The sequence below is a fragment of the Pteropus alecto genome, unplaced genomic scaffold, assembly GCF_000325575.1.
Source record: "Pteropus alecto unplaced genomic scaffold, ASM32557v1 scaffold239, whole genome shotgun sequence".
Classification (NCBI taxonomy): Eukaryota; Metazoa; Chordata; class Mammalia; order Chiroptera; family Pteropodidae; genus Pteropus; species Pteropus alecto.
The window spans coordinates 4,807,853-4,816,378 of record NW_006494613.1 but is presented as its reverse complement, the minus strand read 5'-3'; positions in this window follow the sequence as shown (position 1 = coordinate 4,816,378).

Below are 8,526 nucleotides of genomic sequence, written 5' to 3'. Positions count from 1 at the left end.
ACTTTTTCAATTTTACTGGACATTGTTTATTGTATTGATGAGGGAGAGGATGCAAACATTTAAATATTTGTGCAAATTTAAGTTTAAATAGTTCTATTTAATGAGCTCAATGAATCTGTACCATACTTACATAAATTCCAGAGATAAGTGTTGATGACTTTCAAGTTATCTACTAGAGAAGAGGCGATGTTTGCTGATTCTTTGTTGACTGTTAGCACATTTCATGCTAAAAAATTCCTGCCAAATTTCTTATAAAAAAATAACATAATAAATTTCTTCAGCACAAAAATTCTTCAGCATAAAACTTATTGTTAGGCAACAGGATCAGTAGCTTTACTATCCTATCAAATGAGTAGAATTTAATAAGCATCTTATTTTTTTCTGTTTCTAATTCTAGAGCCACAAAACTAACAATTCATATTTGAAAATCATAAGTGAAGAGAAAGTGGGAATATAAACTCCTCAAGTGCAGGTATTGTGTGATTTCTTCTCTGAATCTGGAAGATTCTCAGCAAATGAGGATTTGGTTTATCATTTTTGTTTAGTGGTCTGGTTCAGAAAATAGTTTTATTAAAAAGTTCTGACAATTTTTTCTGCAAAATTTTTCATATTATGTCTATCCATTATCCCTTTTGGCACAATGTGAAATAAGTTTATTGTGAAGATTGCTACCAGGTGAAATATGCAAAGTGTCTTTTTAATTTCTCTACTTATAGCAGTCCCCCCTTATCCATGGGGGATATGTTTGCAAACCCCCCGTGGATGCTAAAACCATGGATAGCAACAAACACTATGTGTGTGTGTGTGTGTGTGTGTGTGTGTGTGTGTCTGTGTGTGTGTATATATATATATATTTTTTTTTTTCCTAGACATACATATCTTCGATAAAGTTTAATATATAAATCAGGTACATAACTAATAATAAAAAAGAACAATTATAACAATATACTCTAAACTTATGTGAATATGGTATCTCTCTCTCTCAAAGTATCTTATTGTTCTGTACTCATGCTTCTTCATGTGATGATGTGAGATGATACAATGCCTATGTGATAAGATGAAGTGGGCTGAAATTTTCCATTTAATATTTTTAGACTGTTGTTGATTGTGGGTAACTGATACCTTGGAAAGTGAAACTGCCGATAAGGGAGCCTACTGTAAATGGTTTTCAGATCTGCCTTTTAGTGGTGACTTTATTCTAAAATATATGAAGAGATTATGAATGCATGTTCTGTACAATAAATATTTAATTGATTGATGGGAAAAAACTGTTATCTTTTTATGTTTTCTATTGTTCTGACTAATTTAATTAAAAGAATACATTTATTTTGCCCAAACTAAGTTTAGCTGCTTCCTATTAACCAAAGAGGTTCATTCTAACACATCATAATAAAATATGTTTCCGATACAATGGATAAATTAACATGTACTACATTTACTCTTCACAATGACAGCTGCTGAAGTTTTTACTCCTTTGGGGTGGTGGAGACAAAAAAGTAGTAGAGAAGAGAGAAAGGATAGATCCTTAAAACTTCTAGTTTCATTCATGCCTTCTTTCCCACTTACCTCTAACATACTTACTCTGCACCATCTCTAGACATACAGAATTCATAACTTACTCCACTGCCATATTCATCTAGCCTTTGCATTAATATGTAAGCTACACAGAGTTGAAACAATGTTTTTATTTAAGTAAATTTACACTCTTACCATCATTGCATGAGAATTCTCATTTTTCTCATATACTGACTAGGCTAATAATATGTTTCTAATTTGCTAATCTAGTTTGGAAAATATAATCTCATTTTATGCTTATTTTTCTGATTACCAATGAGATTAAATATTATTTTTGTTTACCAAGCATTTGTATTTCTTTTCCAAATGACTTTCTTATACTTTATCCACATTGTTGTTATGTGGTCATTTAAAAATGATTTATTGAGTATAATTTTGTAGTTCCCATTTACTTCTAAATGTGTTTATACCTCACTGTTCTTAAATCAGTACAAGCAGATTTTTCATCAAGAACACAACAAATTCCTTAATTTAATCTTCAATTGTCTTCAGTATAGAAAATGACAAAAATAGAGAGTTTGAGAAATATATTTATAGATACAATGGTGAATTTCTCCTGAGAGTTACCCAATCAGCCACTACGAACATTGATATTAAGCTATTTTATTATAGCATTAAGGAATTGTTTAGAATATTTACATGCTTTTTCTTATCAAATTGATTTTATGTTTGGAAACAATTACCTTGCAACATCACTTAACAAGTATAAATGAATTAAAAACTAAAGCTTCATTTGTCACATTTAGAACTTTTAAGTTTTCTTAAAGCAAAAAGATAGCATATGTTAACAATGAGGGAGATTATTATTTGTATACAATATTATTTTTAAATAAAATTTAAAAAATATTTTAACAAAAAAGATGGAGAGAACAATTTTATAAAAATTATCTGATGATATAATGTAAAGGAACCAATGCAAACTTAAAGAAATATATCCTAAGTTATGAGCTTATATTATCTACAGATTAGTAAATTTTTGTGGTACTTTAATTATAGGGTTTTTTTTGGCTAAAGATCAATCAAAGTTAAAATTTTGAAAAAGTAATGTTATTTAAACATGAGAAGTATCTTCAAATATAATTATTTTAGTCTTGCATATGTATATGTACTTGGAGAGAAGAGCTGCAGGCACAATTTTCTTAATGAGCTATGACTATGCTTAAAAGAGTCTGTGTGCTATGCTAATTCCAATTTCCTGATAGGAATTGTTTTAATATTCTTCCAAGTTCTAAAGTTTGCCCAATGAGTGCCAGTATAAACAATGAGATGTGTTTATTTATTCTGCTCTTTGAGAAGTCTCCTAAGCAAGTGTCTTTTTGATTTGTGTAATATATATATAGTATTTTTAAAAAAGTATATTTTGATGGTAGAATTCTTTTATTGTGAGAAAAATATATTAAATTGAATTTTCGATCATTATTATACCTCTAGTAATACTTGCAGAAAACATTTTTCTTTTATTAATTTGGTTCTACATGTTTGGCAGTTGTATTTCTTATTTATAAAGCACCGACTGGGTATTATTGATATTTTATTAATATATTTTAGAAATCTCTACTGTTTTAATTATAAATATCTTCATTTGAGAACTAGTATTTTATTCTTATGGGCAACTGAATATTTTCTAAAAGAGAGAATAAAAAGACTTCATCATAAACAATTGATTGATCCATAAAGGTAGAAGACCATATATAATTAGATCTTTTCTGCTATTCTTTTTTTTTTTCAAGTTGTCTTTTTAAATTCAGGTCAAATCCTTCTCATTCATTCCAATCTCCCAACCCCAAGTCCTTTTCAGATCTAGAAATCTGTTTGATAACTAAGGACCGACATGCTCAGCTATCCACGATCTTTGAGCATGAAATGAACTATAAAAAATCTGTTATTACTTTGAAGATCTTCTATCTTTAAAATTCATATGATATTAAAAAAATGTAATATGTTTGTTCATTTCAGCCTAAGAAATAATTTTGTAACTAACTTAAAATAAATTGGACAGTTTAAGAAAAAAAATGCTTTGAATACTATCTAGATTTGTGTCAGGATTCCCGAGCAAAAAAGTGAAGCACAAGTAAATCATACGAAAAGCCAGGCAAGCAGTCTGGAGAACAGATATAGAGACAAAGTCTTGAAATTACAGCACAAGTTGCCTCTTAATCCTTTCTTGATGTGACAAGGATTGATTTTTGGTTTTCCAGCTCTGAAGAGCCAGGGGCCTGGACTTGAAAGTGTCTACAGGATGACAATTCACCCAGACTGGTAGATTTTGGCACAACATTTGCAAATAATTTAGATGATATATAACCTAACCAACATTTACAACATGATACTCTAAACAAAATCCAATTTTCCAGACATGCTCTGACAGACAGAGAAGAGTTGAGGGACTACTTTCCAAGAGCTGTTTGATTTTATCTCAACATTCTAGAAATTTGAAGTTTTTAAGTTCTTACATAAGTAATATTATTTTATTGGTAAGAAAATGGAGCATGAAAGAGCACACAAGAGAAATTTCTTTACAACATGATACTCTAAACAAAATCCAATTTTCCAGACATGCTCTGACAGACAGAGAAGAGTTGAGGGACTACTTTCCAAGAGCTGTTTGATTTTATCTCAACATTCTAGAAATTTGAAGTTTTTAAGTTCTTACATAAGTAATATTATTTTATTGGTAAGAAAATGGAGCATGAAAGAGCACACAAGAGAAATTTCTCTGACTAGTCTGTTTTTTTGCCTAAAATAAACAGTATAACCACTTTCCACCCCCCCCCCCCCCAAGTTTTAAGTTCTTATACTTGGAGAAGATTCATGCTTACCAATGACTATGTATATCTCAGAAACATCTGATCACAAATGCTGGACTTCTCTCATGAGGCCACTGGATTCTGCAAACCTAAAGACAGTCTTTTCCCAAAGTTCTAATATAATAGATTTTAAGATAATTAAAATCCTTTAAAAAAAAATTGATGTCTACTTATTAGACATGCAACACTATGAGTTTGTCCACCTCATCATGAAGTCCTCATTTAGTCATGAAATGCTGATTAACACTGATTAACTGATAGATCACTGATTAAAATGGTTCATTAGGGAAGTAACTTGCATCTTATTAATAAACAACCAAATTATCTTCATCTCACGAACTGTCATTAAATAGTTTAGTGTTAGGAATTTCTCTGTCTTCGAATAGTAATGATTTATTTCTTAATACCTTTTTTAATTTTAGAATTCTAGTCTCCTAGCACACTTACAAAATGGAATCTTAAAAGCCAAATTAGATTATTTTGGTCCTTGGGTGAATTTTTCACCATTCTTTGGTAAATACTCAAAGCTGCATGATAAATACTCAGATAAATGATAATATTCAATAGTCTTCAATCCTTTTAAATTTTGTCTGTGCTGGTATTCATGCTTCTTTCTCCTACATCCAAAATATGAATGTTACTAAAGGTTCAGCTTAAGTTGGTTATCTTCTCTTGGAAATCTCACCTGATAAATGCTGTATCTTCACTCAGTAACACCCAAATTTTTTCATCTAGTGCAGCTACCTTTCCAAATGTTATCTGTATTATCTCTATATCGTTGTTATTTGCTTGATCTATTATACATTCTTTCACCCGAAATTCACTATTGAAAAGTAACTGTAGTCCGATAAAAACTCATGCTGGAATACAAATAATAAAAAAAAGATTTGCTTGGGGTCCTGATTGTGGCCCTAATTGATTGTATGACCTTTGTTAGTGTCATTAAATACCTTTTTTATATCTAAAACAAGAATATTAGAATAAAACTTTGTATATTTCTCTACTCTACAATGTGATGTCATTTAATGACTAAAACTAAATAGTCATCTTTCTCCTTCACGCTTTTTGTTCTTTATGACTTTCTAGTTTCTGTAATTTACATCTGCATTCTTTCATTCACCCAGGCTCTTTGAGTCATCTTAAAAATCTCCTGATAATTTGAACTCTAAATCCTGTCAGTTCAAATGTACTGGCAATTCACATTTTAATTTGATTCTTGCATCGTAATATCCCTCATATACACTCCTTCCTTCCTATTTCCTATTCCCAATGTTTCCTCCATGTTCTAGATTTTTTATTTCTGTCCCTCTGATATAATATAAAAAGAAATTATCCTAACTTTTTACCCTTCTTTTCTTTTTCATTTTCTGATTACTTTCTTTTCCTTAATTGAATTGTTTTTCCTCATCTTTAAAAGTTCTTCCCTGTACCATTATTTTGACCCCAAAAGGATTTAAGGTAATATAAAAAGAATACCTCCTCCCAAAATTTATATAAAGTAGAAAGAACGATAAGCAAAATTAGAGTCATAAAAAGGGGTCATATATGAGTTTTCAGATAATAAATAAATGCTTTTTTATGCTGCTAAGTACATGATCATTTATTAAGAACTATGAGAAACTAATAAAGCATTCCATACATTCATTATTTAATTAACAAATATTTTGCATTCTGTGAACAAATTGTCCTTTAGAGGTTAGATTGTCTACTCTCACAAGGTAATAATTGGGAGAGCCAAGATCCACCTGGGAAATGTGACTGAGATTAGTTGCTTTGTTCCAAAACGCAGCTGCCTCCCTGTGCCATCATTTCCATATTCATCTTCCCACCATACTCTTATTAGTAATTTGTTCATTCTCTAATTGTTGACAATATGACCATACCTCACTGCTTTGGCTCTAATGTTTACACCCAGCCCCATTACTAATTCTACTCAGATACAATGTCTCTCATCACTTATTTACTGTCCTCCAGTACCCACATTTAAGCCACCTCCTATGGACGTCTTAATCATTCTTATTAGGATGATTCTCCTCATTCTCTATAATGCTGATAATTCTTTGGATGAGTTTAAAGCTCAGCGATTTTTTTTTCAAGTATGAAGTTAATAAGACACATCACCATCAAATATATTATATATATTATATATTTACCTTTTTTATTGTTTGTCTTCTCCTTGTAAGGTTTATGAAAATAAGAATGTTTATGTTTAGCTCACCAGCATGCTCCTAGCACACAGAATAGTACCTAGCACAGAGGAGGTGCTCAGAAAAAAATTTAATAAACACACATTACTTATTATCTGTATTATTTATTTAGTATTAAACCTATAAAGCCATATCTAATCCCATATGTTAGCTTATTGTTGTTTAACTTATGGGTGTACACATTATTTCCTCAATGGGATGGAGGGAGGACTGGGGTTCTGTGCTAATTTCAGTGCATCCCCAGAATGAGGCTAGCGCATCATAAGTAATGCAACACAAATCTTTTCATGGAAGAGAAGAAAAAAGTTGGACATTGTACTTTGGTATTATAACTGTAAGTAGTTTATATATTCAGCATATCATGCAAAGTTTCATTCAAATAAATTATGTTTTTAATGATACAGATTATAATTTTAAATATAACTGCATTTTATTGATTTTCTACAAACAGTAGCTATTAACATTTTGACTTTGGTAGCTTAACCTCTTAGATTTTTATTTTCCCTCAGGTAATTTAATGATTTGCAAAACAGCAATTAAATGGTTTAGGAATTAATTGCTTTAAATTTTTGAGAGTAAATAATTTTGTTACGAAAATGTTTCTAGTAATCAGAATCTCATCATAAGTTATCTGCCCAGTTATTTAAATATTTCTTATAGATAACATTGTTTCAAAGAAGCCAACACTTCTTCAGAGTACTTATAATTGGTACTCTAGTATATTATTCTAATCCATATCAAAAAATTTTAAAATATCATGCACAATTCTTTTCAATAGGACTGATGGTACATTACCTGTTTGTTATTAACATTCTTCAATGTAATGTTATTTAAAAGAGTATAATAAACACACAGAAAATTAACTCTACTTCTCAGAGACTAAATAGTTAGAACTCAAAAGATGATGAAGGATTTTCAGTGTTTAATTAGTTAATAAGTTTCAAAGTAGGTGGCTAATAAAATCCATAAGTAGATGTTCTTATCAATGAACACATCTGTAGGAAGTCTTTCACATCATGGTCTGGTAATAAATGAAAAGAAATAGAAATTTTTATTAAATGGAAAATAGGCATTTTTAAAAGGATGTTTATATAGGTTATTTTCATGGATAAACACAGTAGGAAATAGAAGTATTGAAGCTAAGAACTAATTTGCTGCAGGAACGTCAACTGCAGCTTCAATTACAAGCAAAAATCTCCAAGTTCAAGCTGATATAAAGGATTCCATTCCTGCCATTCTAAGAAAAAAATAATTTAATAGGTAAGCATTTGCAAAGAACTCAGATGTATCGTTCTACAATAAATCTGATAACGTATACAGCTATTTCACATACATCATATACAAGGCTAACATTTTGAAATTGCAATAACTAAAATAAATCAATGTAATTCCTTTGTAACCAGAAGTATAAAAGCCTTCTTCCCCAATTTTTAATGTAGAGAGATGTAGTTTCAATATATTGATCCTAATTTCTCATGAATCCATCTAAAAACTTGTTAACAAATCACAAATCAGTAACCATTCAATTCTGTGTCATTGTGCAGCTCACAATTTGAGTTCAAAGCGTGACACTGAGAAAAGAGAGTTAGTGGTATGTTTTCTCATCATATGCAAAAATCACAAATTTATCACATGAAATAGGTAGGGAAAATGTTATCCATAATACATTAATATATTATGTAAATTATATATTTATATGTTAAAACATATACAATATATAATAAATATAGCAGATAGGATAAATGTTTATAAAATAATAATGTTATGTATTATTAGGTATAATATGTTATTATATATAGTATATATTATTATATATTATATTATATGTTATATATAGTTTATATATATTAATTTAGAGACATGTGCCCCAAATTTATCATTTGAATACCAGATGTTTATTATTTGAGTGCCAGATGTGGTAACTTAAATAATTTTCT